This window comes from Terrapene carolina, unplaced genomic scaffold (genome assembly GCF_002925995.2).
Source record: "Terrapene carolina triunguis isolate 2854851 unplaced genomic scaffold, T_m_triunguis-2.0 Scaffold231, whole genome shotgun sequence".
NCBI classification, from domain to species: Eukaryota; Metazoa; Chordata; order Testudines; family Emydidae; genus Terrapene; species Terrapene triunguis.
Window position 1 is genome coordinate 7,161,073 of NW_020664582.1, and position 17,096 is coordinate 7,178,168.

Here is a 17,096-nt window from a genome sequence, read left to right on the forward strand (position 1 = left end):
TTGTAAATAAAATTACATCTTTCTCTCTCTCCTCACATCTAAGTGCTATTCAGGAATTATAGGAAAACGATAAGGACTGTCCAGGAAGGATAGGCAATTCTCTGAGCTATTCTTTGGTTTGACTACAGGACAAATGGTACCCTCATTTCCACCTGTACAACTCTATTGTCTTCAGATTGTGTCCTCTGTGACCTGTTCAGACCCAGTTAAGGTTAATGGGGTTGCATAGGTATCACTGAAGTCATCATTGGTCCTGCATATCCATGATTTCTGGTGATGGTCTCTGAGATGGAAAGACTCTCCGAGCCGAGGATGAATTTGCCAAGCTGGTAGTTAGGAAAAAAATCTTTTAACTTGCAAATCACTGGGAGACGTGAGTATGGGACCCTGCCATGTCTGTTGACAGTTGAACCACACGTTATTATTGGGAATGGAGGGATTTAAAGTTAAACCCAAAAACGTGTTATATAGCAAAGCAGGTATTTATAAATCACAGTAAATGTCAATAGAGATTGAACAGGGGTCTTTTACTATTGATTAGGATAAATCTTGGAATTAAGTTCTCTTCTTCCTTGCGTCTTAATTGCACTATCAAGGCCGATGTCAAAAGGGCCATATGCAAGTGACTACAGCTGCCCAAGATGCCATTATAATGAGAGTAGTCCAACCCCATCCAAACTTGCAATGTAGCATCAATTCAGGTTAAATTGGGAAACTGAGCAGAAAATTGCTGTCTGGTGTTTTGAATGGTTTTTGCATCTTAACATAACATCCGATATTGGATCATTATGTACTGATGCAAAATGCCAGCAGATAATGGCACAACACTGCAAGTAATGACACTGGGACTCAGGAGAAGGAAACAGTGAGTGTAATTTAATTTTTTATGCAGTTTCATGAACTAGAAGTCAATTCAGCTACACATTTGTTCAGATTAAATATAATGATCTGTATCTGCAACCTAACTCTGTAGGGAATGCATGTCTATAACTAGGGAGGGAGAGGGAGAGAGTGTTACCATGGAAATTTGACTGATGTCATAGTTGCAGTGCATTGCAAATGGCTCATGTGTCATGGCTCATTTTCCAGATGGAATTAGGAGGACCGAAAATTCAAAGAAAAATGTCTCCAGATGTTTGCAGCAAGAAACGTCAACAATTGTACAGGGATGTTTTTAATAGGCAAATGTTGTGAGTCTTAAATTCCCTGTTAGGATTAGCAAGGTGAAAATACTCCATAAGGGAGAACTTCTCAGCTTTCGTATGCAATCTAGTGTAATCTAAGTAACAGAATAAATTCTGTGCTTTCCTGGGAATGTCTGACATTCAGGGTCAGTTTCTCTTGGGCTAGTGCAGGAAGAGATAAAACAAAGCCTCTGCCCACTTGTCTCTCTCTGTACCTCAGCAGGAGATTCAACCTGACGGAGGGCAGTCACTGCTATGGTGTCTTCCCTTCCTCAAGTTTGCATTAGTTAGAAACAGCTTTAAATTCCACCGGGAGTGATTGTGATGCTTCCCAGGGATACCCAGGGTTTGGAGGCATCTCGCTACCACCTGCCCTTAGCATGAAGAATCCTTATATTTGCCTGCTGCGGGTCAACTCCCCATCTCCACTGGCCATGGGAAACACAAACACTCCTTCTAGGCCTACACAGGCCCCACTCTCTCACTACAGGTTGGTGATAGGCACACTCCATCACCCAGCCTCTGATTGTCTCCCTGGAATATCCAGCCTCTGGTCCACTGGACGCAGTGTTCACAGATTCACTGCTTCCAAAGAAGCAGGACACTCCAGCTTACCAGTTACACCTCAGTTCCTCTTAACATACAGCACTTAGATATGTCTGTAGTGAAAACAAGTAAGAGTTTATTTAACAAAGTACAGCGATTCAAGTGATAGCAAATAGATGTATTGGAAACAAATGGTTACATATACAATAAAATCATAATACGTATTCTGGAATCTAAACTTACTCAACTAGATACTTTCATGTCTTACACAGCAAAGCTCCCCCAAAGTCCTTCCAGCATTTTACAGCCAGGCGTGGCTGTGATCCGTTCAAGACAAATCACACTGTCAGCTTCCCTCCAGGGTGAAATATTCGGGGTGTCTGCACCCCCAGATGTATCAGAACAGTCCTTTGTTCTTTTTCATAAACAGGACACCCCCTGGTGATTCCCCCTTCCCTGTGGCTTCCCTCTCTTGTTGATTTTTGCAATTGGTGTCGTGCTCAGAATGTAAATAGACATCAGTTGTGAGAGACAGTAGCCAGAACACACAACCAGACAGGGAAATAAGCATCTGTTACCTCCTGCTTGAAAGGAACCTGTCTAGGACGTGTTGCTTCCTGGTTACCTTAATTACGAACATAATTTTCAGTGTAGACACATAACTCCTTAAATATTATCCATATGTACATTTCACACTGAGTATGATGACCAACGAGCTACTGGTGTCGGTAGAGACCTCATATGCCACCCTTGAGTGAATTATTTATGTATATATCCCACCCTGTAAAACTCTACGCACCGCCTGTACTCTCTGCCTGTGGGCATCATGAGGTTCCTGGGTCACAGTGCTGCATCCCCATCTGTGCCTATGGCTAGGTCTACACTTATGGTGGCATGTAGAGGACAGATACTGCCTGCCCAGCTAACGCGGATATAAACAGCAGTGTAGACGACGAGGCTTTGCTTAGAGTACAGACATGCCAGAACCTTAGGGTATGTGCCCTACATGACTCTGTACTCACCCAAGCAGTGTTTCCTAAGTCTACACTGCTCTTTTTTGCACTTTAGGGTCCTGCTGCCTCCTTGGAGCATTTTCCTGCTGCAGAGAAAGGCTCTGGCAACACGGAACTGACGGAACCTTTCCCAGCTGCCTCCCCCCCACTAGCGCCTTTCGTTGCCACGGGTAGCTACACGCCGCAGTGTGAATGCAGCCTGCCTTTCACTGCGGCGTACAATGCACACTACTGCAAGTGTAGACAGCCTCCCCCAAAGCTCCCTTCTAGTCAGGGCCGGTGCAACCACTAACTAGGCAGTTGCCTAGGGCGCAAGTGATTGGGGATGCCAAAAAGCGGTGCCCTGGCTCGGCAGGGAGGAGCCAGAGCGTCGGCTTACGGGGGCAGCCAGCCCCAGCCATGGAGGAGCCAGCGCGGCGCAGGGGGGCAGCAGCCCTGCAAAGGCAGCAGCACCGCTAGTGGGGAGCAGCCGCCGCTGCCGGGGCGCATGGCCCTGAGCCTGCTCCGGGAGGGGCAGCAGCGGCGGTGGCTCCCACTCCCGGGAGCCACAGAGCCCGAGCGCGGCGAGGGGCGAACCGGGGGACGCACAAGGGCTGCCACCTGCATGCATCTGCTGCAGGAGCCCCCAGGAGGGGCACTGGGCTACAGCCCAGGCAGGCGCGCCCCCCGGTTTCCCCCCTCACCGCACTCGGGTTCTGCGGCTCCTGGGCGTGTGAGCCGCCGCTGCCTCTCCTGGAGCAGGCTCAGGGCCCTGCGCCCCGGCGGCAGCGGCTCACATGCCTGGGAGCTGCAGAGCGCAGTGAGGGGGGAGCCGGGGGGGGTGCACGGGGGCCAGCGCATAAATGAATATTTAGAGTTGTTCAATAACTTGATATCCCATCACATTGCATTTTTGGCCTTTTGTGTTTGAAAAGCAGATTCTGTGTTCACCGTTGAAAATCTTGGTTACTTTCCAGAACAATGGTACAGAATTCAGAAGAAGCCCTAGATTATAGCTTATCATGCAAGATGGGAATATTCTTCAGATTTCAGATTAAAAAAAAGACCAATTACATGGTTGAGAAGTAAATATCAAGTATTTTAATGTGTTTATACAAAGTGAGTTTGTTTATACTTGGACCATCACATCTTAAAAAAAAGTCTTGTTTTACTAACTTTAATATTGTTAAAAATTCACAAAGAAAGAAAATGACTTTGAAAGTTGAGTATGGAAAAACAACTTTTTCTTTTTGTTTTTTTCTGCCGTTTGAGGTACTGTTACTCAAATATTTGCACAGCATATTTTGAAAGTCAAATGAAAAACAATGAACTCATATCAACTAAGGCACCAAGTAGTTAGGTTTCCAGAGGATGGAGAGAGAGAAATAAATTTTTTATCTAAGTGATAAAGAGCCTTGATTTTCATGAAAGTTGCTGAAAGTTAGATGAGCAATTAACTGAGTTGGATTTGTCAACGGCAAAGTTGATTCTTGATAGACTATGCCAAGTGACTTTATTTATTAATTTGGATTTCATTCTAAAAGAAACATCCCACAGCCATACGCACCACTGACAACCTGCCCAGTTGTTTGTCTATGCACCTGTTATATCATGTCTTTAGACTGTAAACACCTGGGGACTATGGTTTACTATGTATCAATTTAGTTCCTAGCACAGTAGGGCCCCAACTTGGTTGACGCCTCTGGCAATATAAATCTTTAATATTAATATTTTTAAAACACGGCGCCATAGGAATTGTAATACATAACTCCATCGAGAGTAGCAGCATTTCTCCAGCCCCCATGCTACACACACTGAAGCATGTGAGTAACTTTAAACATAGCAGGACTACTCACATGGTTGAAGTTATGCAAGTGCTTCAGTGCTGTATTGTCTAATCATCCGTTAGTAGATGCAATATTTGAAGTGCTCTTTAAGCATAAACTGACAGATTAGTGTTGTCCTGCACCCTAGGGGACACATGGTTGCAAGTAGTCGTGCTTAAGGGACTCACTCTGGGTACCCTTGGTGCACAAATTCCCTCAAAAGGTGCTGGGCTGCAGACTTGGTCGTGTTCCCCTTACGCCTTTCTCCACATTGGTTGCAAATATGGTAGCATGTCCTCTAGGGATGGTGTACCATGCACACTCCCTAGCCCTGCTCTCTGGAGTTCTTGGGAGGCAATGTGCCTATTCAGTTGAAAATGAGGCATATGGGTGTCATGTTGGCTCAAGGATATGTCTATATAAGAGCCAGCTCTTCTAGATGTTCCTCTGAGTTGCCTTGCAAGGGAGAAGAATCTGTGTGTTGCAGGAATTCTGAGGAAAAGCTGGGAATAGAACATGGATCTGCTCACTCCCAGGCATGTGACTCACACACAAGACCTTCCTTCTTAGCAGCATGTATGATTTATATTATAAGAGAAAAAGATTTACAACCCAATAATAAAATATCCCCTCTGCCCTTGTATTGTATGACTGTATTCATTACTGCTCATTAAGAAATATCTTTTTAATAATCAAGAGGTAACAGGTGCAGTTAGAGCTATCAAGGCTCGTTGGGATTTGCCCCTCAATGAACCGATGTGCAAGGGGGGGGAGGGAGGACGCAAGGTGGAAGTTTTTTGCCTAGGGCGCAAAATATCCTTGCACCGGCCCTGCAGCTAGTGGATATTCCAGCACTGGTGTATCCTGTGCTTTAGTCTGCACCATCTTCTGCCAGCATGGACCTTGCAGTGTAGGTAGTGCTAAGAGCTCAAGATGTTATTTACAGTGTGTTTTATGACCTGTATTTTGCAGAGGTGGGCTTGTGCTGCGAAGTTAGAATCCAGCTCCGTCTCTGAATTTCCTCCAATGTCAGGGCCTTCAGCTTCATTGTACTGGCTAAGCCACTTCTCTAGTTATGCTATTTCTAAATGTAGGGGCCTGGTGACCTTTCCTATATGACTTACTAGCTTAGTTTTGAGCCCCCTAGCTTTTTGCCAGCTTAATCTCTTTTTAGCTGTAGGATGGCTTGCTGTTCTCTCTATCTGTCTCTATCATCCCCTTTCAGTCTGTAATAAAACAACAGGACTCTTTACAGAAATACAGTTTATTAAAATGGCAAAATAGAGCACATTTATCTTTCAACGTTGCTTGCAGTATGAGAAGTGGTCTGAACCTCTTGTCTGATTTAAGCCTTTAGTTGACAATTAAATAGTTGACTTGTTGTGTGGTCTAATGCTGCACCCATTTTGCAATTGGATGAGACAGTCGGCTTTTTTCTGATTCTTTGGGAAATCATTTCCTTGCCACTAGAAAAACAGCACAGGTCTTTGCTGCTTTTAAATATGTTTTTATATTAGAGTTCAGGTATCCCCAATGAGCAGCATGCAAATACAGAAAAGCTCAAGTTCTCTTTATTGTACTGCACTCATCTTCTAGTGCACTGAGGCTGCATTCACCAAATTGGTTGGAACAACACGACTTCCAAGTGTGGCTAAGTGTTTAGAGAGCAGAGGATTCAATATCAGAACTTCTGGGGTTATGGTCTCATCTCTGCCACTGACTAGCTCTGTGAACTTGGGCTAGTTACTTTACTTCTCAGTCCCTCAGTTTCCCCTGAGGTATAAGAATACTTACCTCACAGATGATTAATTTGTGTCTGTAGAGTGCTTTGAGACACGTGGATGAAGGCTGCAGTAGGTAGAAATTTTCCTAAGAGAATCAGTGTCCTCTCTTTGCATCAGCTACATTAAATATATATTTAAAAAAAATCTTTCTCATGTCTTCCGTAGTAAATGAGGAACAAAGAACTATAGACATGAAGTAAGCATGCAGTCTGGATTAAGGGCTAAGAAATAAATCAATGCATTTTATTAAAAGAATGCAATCAGAACTGTAACTATAGCTTCTAATCAGATTGTCATTTTTCAACTGTCTTCGTTGTTTAAGCTTCTTTTGAAGTCTCACTTTTCAGCCAAAACAGACCCTGTCTTATGTAGCATTACCGCATGATTGCAGATAGGATTTTGTAATAAAAGACCACATTCTGCCTTCCTTTTCACCTGTGCAAATTCAGTGGGAGTAGTTCTGTCCTCAGTTAAAAACCACATAACCTGTACGACTTCAATGGGGCTGCAACAGTGTAACCGAGGCATGAGTTAGCCCAGAGTTCCTCCAGTGTGAGGCATAGCTGTGTTATAGATGAAGCATCTATTGTTTGTACCGTGATTTGCCACACTCCATGAAACTCCATCAGCGTCAATGGGGTTACATGAGGTGTGAGTCACAGCAGAATTTGGTCCCATGTTGCTTAGTCACCTCTTAGCTGTGTGTGTCTGGAGAGACAGCGATACCTCTTCATAAAATACCTTAGGGCTGGTCTACACTGTGGGGAGGGGAGGGGGGAATCGATCCAAGATACGCAACTTCAGCTACGCAAATAGCGTAGCTGAAGTCGAAGTATCTTGGATCAAATTACCTGGGGTCCACACGGCGCGGGATCGACGGCCGTGGCTCCCCCATCGACTGCGCTACCGCCGCTCGCTCTGGTGGAGTTCCGGAGTCGACGGTGAGCGCGTTCGGGGATCGATATATCGCGTCTTAACGAGACGCGATATATCGATCCCGGATAAATCGATTGCTACCCACCGATACGGCGGGTAGTGAAGTCGTACCCTTAGTAGATGCAACGCCCACCCCAATGATAAACCTACTGAGCCTAATTCTGCCTTCAGCTTTATGTATGCATCTGTCTATCTGTCTGCCAGTCCCATACTGCCTGCGAACCTATGCTGACTTCTGAGGAAGTTGTGTCTGCCTGCCCAGGGGTAGCATTTGGCACACAGTACATGTATTGTGCTCATTGTTAACACTAGACAACAAATGTGTCATGCAGTCTAATCCCATCTGAGAGTGAAACTGTGGACGGATAGTCCTAATGATGGAACCCATGAGCCTAATTTACTCTCTGAAGCAAAATCTCTCAAGGTTATATACCACTTCTCTTTTCTCACTGATCTATTTTCTCCAGCTACAAATGGAAGCTGTAAGAGAAAATGAAGTGGAATTTCTACCTGGTTCAAGTACACTAGAATAATAAATAAGGCTCAAAACAAACCATCTTGTCTTCACAAATCAATTGATCTATTTTTGTCCCGTGGTCTTGCTCCTAAGGATTTACTTTTCCATTGAGCTTTAACTAACTAGCACGGTATGCATGATTCTGCACTTGGATAAATAAGTAGTGGCATTCTTATTTTAAAATAGGACAGCATTATCTTTCATGCTATGCAGAAGCAAATGAGAAAACAACCTTCTTTTTTTTCCCCCGCAATGAAATCTCTTGAGATTTGTGGCATAGGCTATCATAGAGACCATTCACAGCCTGGTCTGAGAGGAACTGAGCCCCAGCAATGCCCACTGACGTCAACAGGTGTTGCAGATGGTCAGCACCATTCCAGATCAGACCCTTGATTTGGAATTGCTCCCTGACCGGTTAAGTGCTGCAGTAGGTTTGAACTTTTATGTTAAGGGGCACCTTCATGTTCTTCCCCCGCTCCTATGAGTCTGTGGCTTCCTGTGGCTTCTGTAGTGTTCTTAGGGAAATTCATGCTTATCAAAGTGAGGGAAGAGAGAGTTTAAAACTGAGCATAGTGCAAGCAGGTGCTGGACCCTGCACCTTTGTTGTTATATCTCAGACCTGCCGTGTAACCTTCCTGCTATCCCAGTGCTGGACATCTCCTGAAAGGAGGATTTCAATCATGCTGAATTGTGTGGGGGGTTTTCGAAGGTGATCAAATGGCCACTGGGGACTGATTTTTTTTTCATTCATGATATACTGTGACGGGGTGTACTCCCCATACTGGCATTGCAAAGAGCTGAATTGGGTCAACTGGGCCCAATCAGCCAATTAGGCTGCAATCTGGGAGAATTAAGCCTGGGAGGTAGCTCACCTGTGTAGGACCAGGCGGGGCTTATATAAAGACAGGAAATTGGAAGCATGCGGGGGCTGAAAGGAAGTAGTCTGCAGTCACTCCCTGGCGGGAGGGAGGTGTTTGGGGTCTATAAAGACAAGTAGCCTACAGTTATTCCCTGGAAGGAGGGAATCGAGAGGCTGGCAAACCCAGAAGAGTGGGGAGGACCAAGAGGTAAGGAAGAGGCTCAGGGAAAGGCTCAGGCAAGGTGCAGAAGGGAGCTGCTATTTAGAGAGTCCCTGAGCCAGAACCCAGACTAGAGGCAGGCCCGTGTTCCCCTACCAGCGACTGAGGGAGTGGCACCTGGGGCAGTGAATGGGAGGACTGACTGAGACTGCTGGTGAACAAGGGACTTTGACACATATATGTCTCCCCGTATCCCACCAAGTACACCATCTGTAAAGAATCCTTCTTGCAAATGAGTACAACAGGCAACTGAATATTTGGTTGGCATCCTACATTTCATGCTAGTGTGTTGCCCAGGCTTGGATGGCAGATATAGGGTGAGATAAGTGTAGTCAATTGTGTACACTGCCTTTGAAATGTCACGCAAAGTAATTGCGTGATGGTCATTATGAGGAATCTTCTTTGAGGAAAATTGGGTGGGCTAAATCTCTTGCTGGTCAAAACTGCATTGATCCATTGTGTTTTACGCCAGCTGTGGATCTGGCTCATTAAGTTTTATCACTAGTGGATGCTAATTGCTGAGAACTCTGTCAGGGGGCGATGTGTACTCGGGGAAAAGCTGTGGACTGTAGCGGGAGATGAATCAGGTATATCATTTATCTCCTAAAGAAGAAGAATTTCACTAAAGGCAACGTGAGTCATATGAGCCAACATTAGCTTATAACTACATAAAACACTCCTAAAAACTACAAACATTAACAACTGAAAACATTAGCTGCATTTATAGCTAATTTAAAATCATAACAGATGGTATATAAAAGTATCGTATTTGCTGTATAAATGTTCCCATAATCATAGTTTCTTAACTTCCTCACCAGAATCCTGGGCCTTTATTTTCAAGTTCACTCGTTGAGCCTCATTCTGGTCAGCTCACTTTTCCCACAAAAAGATGGATAATGATGATTAATACATTTAAAAAACCCTCATCCTGATTGTTCTCTTCTCTGGAATTATTATTTTTATTTATTATTTAATTTATATCACAGGAATGCCTACAGATCCCAAACAAGATCCCCTTTTTCTAGGCACTGTACATAGTGACAGTAATAAGTAAACACAAGGTAGGCAACGTCTGTATCTTGGCAGTCAAGTGGTGGAAGGAGTAAATAGGTTTCCCTGTTTGGGTAGTGTAATAACATCAGAGCGAAGATGTGATGAAGACATCAAAAGAAGGATACAGCGAGGAAAAAAAAATGTATTCCACAACTTCCAAAAACTTCCTGTGTTGTCGAAAGTTAAAGCTGCACACCAACACTAAATTGCTGAAGTGCTACATATGGTCACTCTGCTGTAGAGATGTGAGAGCTGGACACTTTAAAAGGATGTTGAGAGGAGACTGACAGCATTTGAATTTTGGTGTTACAGAGGAAAGCAAAAAAAAAACAAAACAAATAGCTGCACACCCAAAACTTGGACCAAAGAGGTGACGAGAAGGATGAATTTAAAAAGAGCACAATAACTTGAGACCCTAGGTAGAAGAATAACATCTTTTTGTGTCCCCATAGCTCGCAGATCACAGAGTCACTTGCTTCCAGCACTCATACTATCAGGCAAGGTTGCAGGCAACCCAGGAAGAGGAAGAAAGAGAGCCAGTTATGTTGGAAATGTCGTCAGATGGAATGGTATCCAAAGGAGATGGGACTTTTTCAACTCTGTCAAGACAGTCAACAACCTCTGCATCAGAGATGTCACTTGAAGAAAATTGTACAAACAAATAGGAGGAAACAGTCCTTGTCCCAAAGAGGTTGCACTCTAAATAGATTGACAAATAAAGATGTTTATAGATAAGGAACTGAAGCACAAAAAGCTGAAGTGACTAGCTCGTGGTCACACATTAAGTCAATGGAAGAGTTAGGAATTGAGTCCCAGTCTAGTACTTTAATCATAAAACCTTAATCCACATCCTTCCTCTCTGGGTGTCCCAGTGCACCCTACCTACTGTGTTGGTCGTGTTTTGTCTGGAAGCTCTTTGTGTTCTGCCTTATAAAAGCATCAAGCACTGACTTACTAAAGGGTAGTCCATGGAAAAAACTGTAGTGCACTGTTTTATACAACCTCAGGCAAAGTCTGCCAGATCTGGATACATCTTCCTGGAAAAATTCTGTTCCCTGTGCCCTCCAACTTTCATGTCAACATGCTCTAGATGAAACTAACCAGCACAGAGCAATGCTGTTCTATGGTATTGCTAGAATAGTTCAGGATACCCGATAAATAATCACAGTCCCACTTGCTGACACACACTCTGACATTACTTTTCAGTTAAATGCTGTATATCATAGAATGACATGACCTACTCTTTGTGGAACTGCGGTGACTGAACTAGCGTAATGGATTCAAAGAAACACGGCTTGCTGTCCATGTATAATGCATGAGGCTCGTTTTGCGACAGTGTACAAGGCATCTTTGTCACTTCCAAACTAAGTCTCTCGGGCCCTGATGCAGTGAGCCAGAGAGACTGTCAGGTATCCCCTAAACAGCTTGTCAGAGCTGTATTCCACACCACTAGCATAACAGGAGTCACAAATGAAACAGGCGGAACATTTTACTTCCAGGATAGTGGGCTGGCTACACAACACACTTTCGTAATGCACCAGAGACGACTAGTATTTCTGCCTTTTTGCTCCCATGGCACTACAGGCATCCTACCTGGTAGGAGACAGATTTACGAAGTACGGCAAAGCAAAGTGAGTTCTCGTGTATTTCATTCAAATGAAAAGCAGCGAGCACTGCCACAACCTCATTTGCTAAGAATGGAGGAAAAGCTTATGCTGTGATGCTATCTCCCTATAAAACATCATTCTCCAGGGAAGCTCTGCAATAGTTCTTTCCCATTTGTTGGCCCTGATTCTGAGCCCTGCTAAGAGGTCCAATTCCGATCACAGTGATATGGGCATATAGCTGGAGGAAGACATTTGAAATCAGTAGAGTCTGGGTTTGCACTGGTATAACTGAGATCAGACTCTGGCAGAAGGTCACTTTGTCACACTGACACAGCACAAAGTGTCCTTAAAGATGCCCGAAACGGGCACCTGAGGATACTCCCAGCATGGGGAGATCTGGTGTAGAAGGTGTATCAGGGCTTGCTGTGTTAAGGGGAGACAGATCTGTGTTATGAGGGGAGACCAGAGTACGGTGCACTCCACCGATCATTGTCAAGCAGAATGGACCACTAAGGACTCTTCTACTTGTATGTCAGAGCAGCCATATGGCTACTTTAATTTATTCCAAATGTCAATTCGGCACCAACCCCTCACAGTCAGAGCAGGATCATGGGGAAGCATACTGTCTTTATCCCCTCACAGCACCATGGAGGAAAAAATGAAAGAATTGCACATGACAAATGCGATTACCATCACTTAACACACATCTGGAAGGGACTCAGCTCTACAGTGGGGAGAGCAGTATGACAACCAGAATAGAATAGAAGATGGCTTAAAGATAATAATAGCAGTTCTTATGCAGTGCTTTTCCATCCATAAATTCAAAGAGCTTTACAAAGGAGATTCAGTATCCCCATTTTACAGATGGGGAAACTGAGGAATAGATAAGTGATAAACTTGCCCAAATCAATGAGTCTTAGGTGCCTAACTCACATTTGAAAATGGTACTTACGCTCCATTGAACATCTCCCCCCACCACCCAATAATAAATTAAGGCGTATTTCAGAGTAAAAATATTTTTGCTGTAAATACTCCATAATTTTTTTCTGGGCCTACTAATAATTTTTTTCTTTTTGCTGGACAGAGTTCCCAAGAAGCAGAATTTTAATTTTTTAAATAAAAATTATACTTTAAAATCAAGCATCTTTATTTTCTTATCAAGATCAGTATATTCTAGGGCCACACTAGAGACCCTTCTTTGATGCATCATGCCGCATACTCAGGTGCGGCGTGTGCAGCCTCTAAAACAAGAGAGGGGAAAAGAAATTAGGCAGTGAACTTGAAAACGGACTTTGACAACAACAAGGAAAGCTAAACTCTCCCAGCATGCATCAGATAACTTGCTAGTGGGGAAAAAGGTGCTGAGCAGTCTTCTCTCACATTAACTTAAATGGATTTTCAGATACTCAGCAGCTCAGATGAGGTGATCAGCATCTTGCAGGCTCAGGCCCATAGGTACTGTACTTTTCTGTTCTTTATTACCGAGGCTTTCTTTTCCTGATGAAATCTTGAGATGGATTGTGAATTATTCACCATATGCTTCCCATGTGGGTGTCAAGTCTGGATTCATTTCCCCCTTGCCTTAGGGCACCTGAGAAATAGAACAAGGGCCTATCTCAAACCTCATTACCATATTCTTCCTGCTTTTGCTCACAAGCGTTGTAAGGTTTGTGTTGTGAATGTATTGATTTCCCTTCCTCCTGCCGCTATTGCTCCTGGACACCCGGGCAGTGAGTACTTTCCATGGCCCCATATGTAGGGCAGGGCTGGCTTTTAATTAAAAACTAAAAACGGGAACTATTTAATGCTCCCCAAAAAGGAGGAAATTTCAAAGGGAGAAGAATAGTGAAAGGAAGGAGATTCTATCTGAGAAATCAAAAATAAATTCATATAGATTAAGTTTTGTATTTTATTAATCACCACTAGCATGACAAAGTGTTTTGGGCAGCAAAGTTCATCCATTGCATTGCTTAATGAAAATGACATTTAAATCATTGAGTCAGGGGGTGAATCTCTTGGGCTCTTGGTCGCCCCAATAATAAAATTCAACTTTCCCCCCTCAACACCCCCGCGGCTTTACAGAATTTGCAGATTGCTGAAGAGAGCTAACTAACAAATAATGCCAGTGGAAGAGACATTCAGAGATTAGAGAGATTTTCTTTTCGGATGAGATATGAAAAAGCGATAGTCATTAAGATGGGGAAATGCCAGAATACTGGTCTAGATGGCAAAGGAGAAGGTTCTCCCTCTAACATGACCAGTATATAGGGAGGCTTTATTTTGCATTTTGGTACAGCTCTGCATTAGTGGGCAGGATAGAAGTGCATTGTCCTGTCTGGATCTCTGTAGTCCAAATCCTGAAGTTGTTACTCGTGGATCTGCCCTCATTGGAGATATTGCCAGAAACCCGGCTCACATGTGAACCCCATAAGAGACTGGCTCTGCTAGGAAGGACTGCAGGAAGATGGAGGTGTTAACAGCTTTCTGTGTGTGATCATAGTCAGGACAAAGAGAAACCAGTAGTGTATGATCATCCTGTTGACTAGAACTCTGGCTGTAGAAGCCCTTTTGCTTATTCTCTTTAGACTGGGCCTCCACACTAGCAAATGGCGGGTTTCTTCTGTGCTCAACCCCTGCCTCTCTCTCCTCTCAGCACAGTTCAAAACATTGGGCCAGACTTTATCCTTGGCATAAGCAAGTGCAATTCCATTGACTTCAGTATATTTAATGCCTATCAGCATTAATAGTCACACAGTAACTGCGCAGAGAGTCTGTGTTCTTCAGAATGAGCCATAGTGATTTTGTTGCAGGAATAATGACCTTGGGTTACAACTCCCAGCTCTGTGCTGCAGGATAGGTCTCCTTCCTCCTCCTCCTCTTCTCAACTTGAAACAACAGTGATCTAGGAGCCATACTGTCTCCATCTGGTTTGCCATGTTCCCAACACATTCCTCTGTAACTTTTATTTCTCTTTACAAAAAGAGGATCATGTCGCAACCACAACAAAGGGGATCATTTCACAACCGCTTCCCTAAATGGTCAGTAAAATCATTTCCACAACAGAAGACTGAGGAACCTCTGGGTCTCTTTAGTTCCTGACATCTCCAGTGCTTTCCCTGCAGACTGACCCGCTAGTTGACCAATATTACTGGAGAAGATGGTTTGGAGGGGAGGGCAAAGTTGCGTATATGTTGTTTCAGTTTTTCATGCCTAGTGCCCCAAACGAAAAAGCACCATCGATCAATTAAATCTGAGATCTGTTCAGTCCTATTATTATGATCATTATTTGAAGGTTTTTAAGTTAACCGAGCACATTTTGTGTGCTTCCAACATATGGCTTTAGTAAGTAATTGCCCTATTTATATCCCTGGAGTTTTGTCAAGCATCTGCTCCAAGGGGAGAGTGGCAAGCATGAAATCTTTGGTCACACAAATGTAGTGTACTGTACATATTTGCTAAGAACACAGATGTGATTTCTAGGTCAAATGTCTGGAGCAAACAGTTTTATTTAGTGATTTTTTTATATTCATGTGTATACTGAATACCTTTCTGCTCATGATATGACATAAACCTGATTTGCTCTTAGATAAACCCAGGCAACTCACAGTGCAGTCAATGGGAATTATGGGCCAGATTTTCAGAAGAGCAGAGAAACTGGCTATAAGCATCCCAGTGGGAGCTACTAGGCATTGAGCATCTTTGAAAATATGGCCCTGGTTTAGGTGCCTGAGTGCAGCTGAGCTCTTCTGAAAATCTGGCCACAGTGATGGGTAGTAAACTCTTGGAAATCTGGCCCCAGATGTCCACTGAGGCATAGACCAAGCCATTTAGTTGTAAGAAGGCTCTTGGATAACTAATGCTCTTCAGTCGTTCCCAACATTTTACTCCACATGCAGTGCTATTGCCATCAACTCAAATGTAATGTAGCAATGATGTGATTGAAATAGAACTGCAATTCTCAATTAAGCTAAGAAAAGTAACAAAAAAATCAGAGCGAAGACTGCCTGTGCATCCTAAACTCACTTCTTTGGTGCTGAGCAGAGCTGGTTGAAATTTTACCAAATTTTAATTTTTTCAGCTACTTTTTGTTTGTTTGTTGAAACTTCATTTTCAACTACAACAAAGGGATTACTTTTCTCTAAAAAGTTCCCCCCAAAATTAATTCTGTTTTCTGACCAGCCCTAGATCTGGTTGAAAAAAGTTAAAAAGACAACATTTTGATACAATTTTGAATTTCTTGAGGGGAAAACACAACCAGAATGGAATTTCCATGAAAATGTTCATGGAAAATGTTGCCTCCTTTTTGACCAGGTCTAGTGATGAATGACTGGAGCAGGAGCTAAGGGCACTCAACACATTGCACGACTGCGTCCTTACTCCCTCCCCGGAGGGTGGAGGGCATCCCCTGAATGGACTGGCCTCGGGTCTGGCTCACTGTGCAGTATTATACTGAATACTACAATAGTTCAGCTTTAGAAAGCAGAGTTAGGCTGGGATTTACACAGGAACATAAGGAAGTTAGGTGTCCAAATCCCACTGAAAAGAAGCACTTAACTCCCTTGGGCTTATTCATCTTCAGTTTCACTTTTGTGGCATTGTGGCAGACCCTCACTTTATTTCAGGACAGTTGGAGTTCTTCCTTTAAAAAGTTGGCAGTTGGTGGTTTCCTTTCTGTGGTTGCACCCCAGAAATACAGATGTAGCGTCACATCTTACTAATTAAATTTTACAACTCAGTAAACCGGAGTCTACTTGGGCCTTTTTGGTTTTGACACAGGTTGGGGTTGGGGAAGGATGGCAATAGGAGAGAGAATTAGCTGATAGCAGTAATTTTCCATAAAAATGTTTGAATCATTTTGCATATTTCTTGAGTATATACAGTGCAGAACGGAGTGTTAGGATGTTACTTTCTGAAGAAGCAAGTTCCATTGTTATTGCTTGAAGCCCTTAGGTACATCATATACATAATCTGCCAGTGAAAGGCTCTGCAGCTATGTGCTAGTATTATAAATCATACTCGGAGTTCCTTCTTGTCATTGTCCTTTAGTTGATGGTAGCATCTCGTATACATTTAAGATGTTGCTTTTTAAAAAAGCATCTGATGTCACAAAGCACGCTCTTTTCTTTTACATATGTGGTTTAAAAGTGCTAAACCAATTTAAAATGAAGACTGCAACTTTGTGTCAAGCTTCAGCCCAGGGTCAGTTTTTATGACCAAGTCATAGAGCCTCTAAAGATTGGGGCTCATGATGAAAATGTTGACACTGTGTGCCTTGATAATACAGAAAATAACCTTTTATTGTCTTAACAGTGCCTGTAAACTAGGCCCATATATAACGAACATTCATATCATAAATCCTCATTCGCCCCATGGGTTCTAAACAGTGGATTTAAAAAAATCCTGCTTCCAGGTCCACCCAATAGAGCAGGGGTCGGCAACGTTTGGCACGCGGCTCGCCAGGGTAAGCACCCTGGCGGGCCGGGCCAGTTTATTTACCTGCTGACGCGGCAGGTTCGGCCGATCGCGGCCCCCACTGGCCGCGGTTCGCCGTCCCGGGCCAATGGGGGCGGCG

At 43.6% G+C, this 17,096-nt stretch overlaps 1 protein-coding gene across 1 annotated transcript in view; it reads left to right on the forward strand.

Moving 5' to 3' along the window:
- Positions 1 to 17,096, forward strand: part of GALNT17 (polypeptide N-acetylgalactosaminyltransferase 17) — a 269,664-nt gene that overhangs the window by 135,041 nt on the left and 117,527 nt on the right. The window lies entirely within an intron of this gene.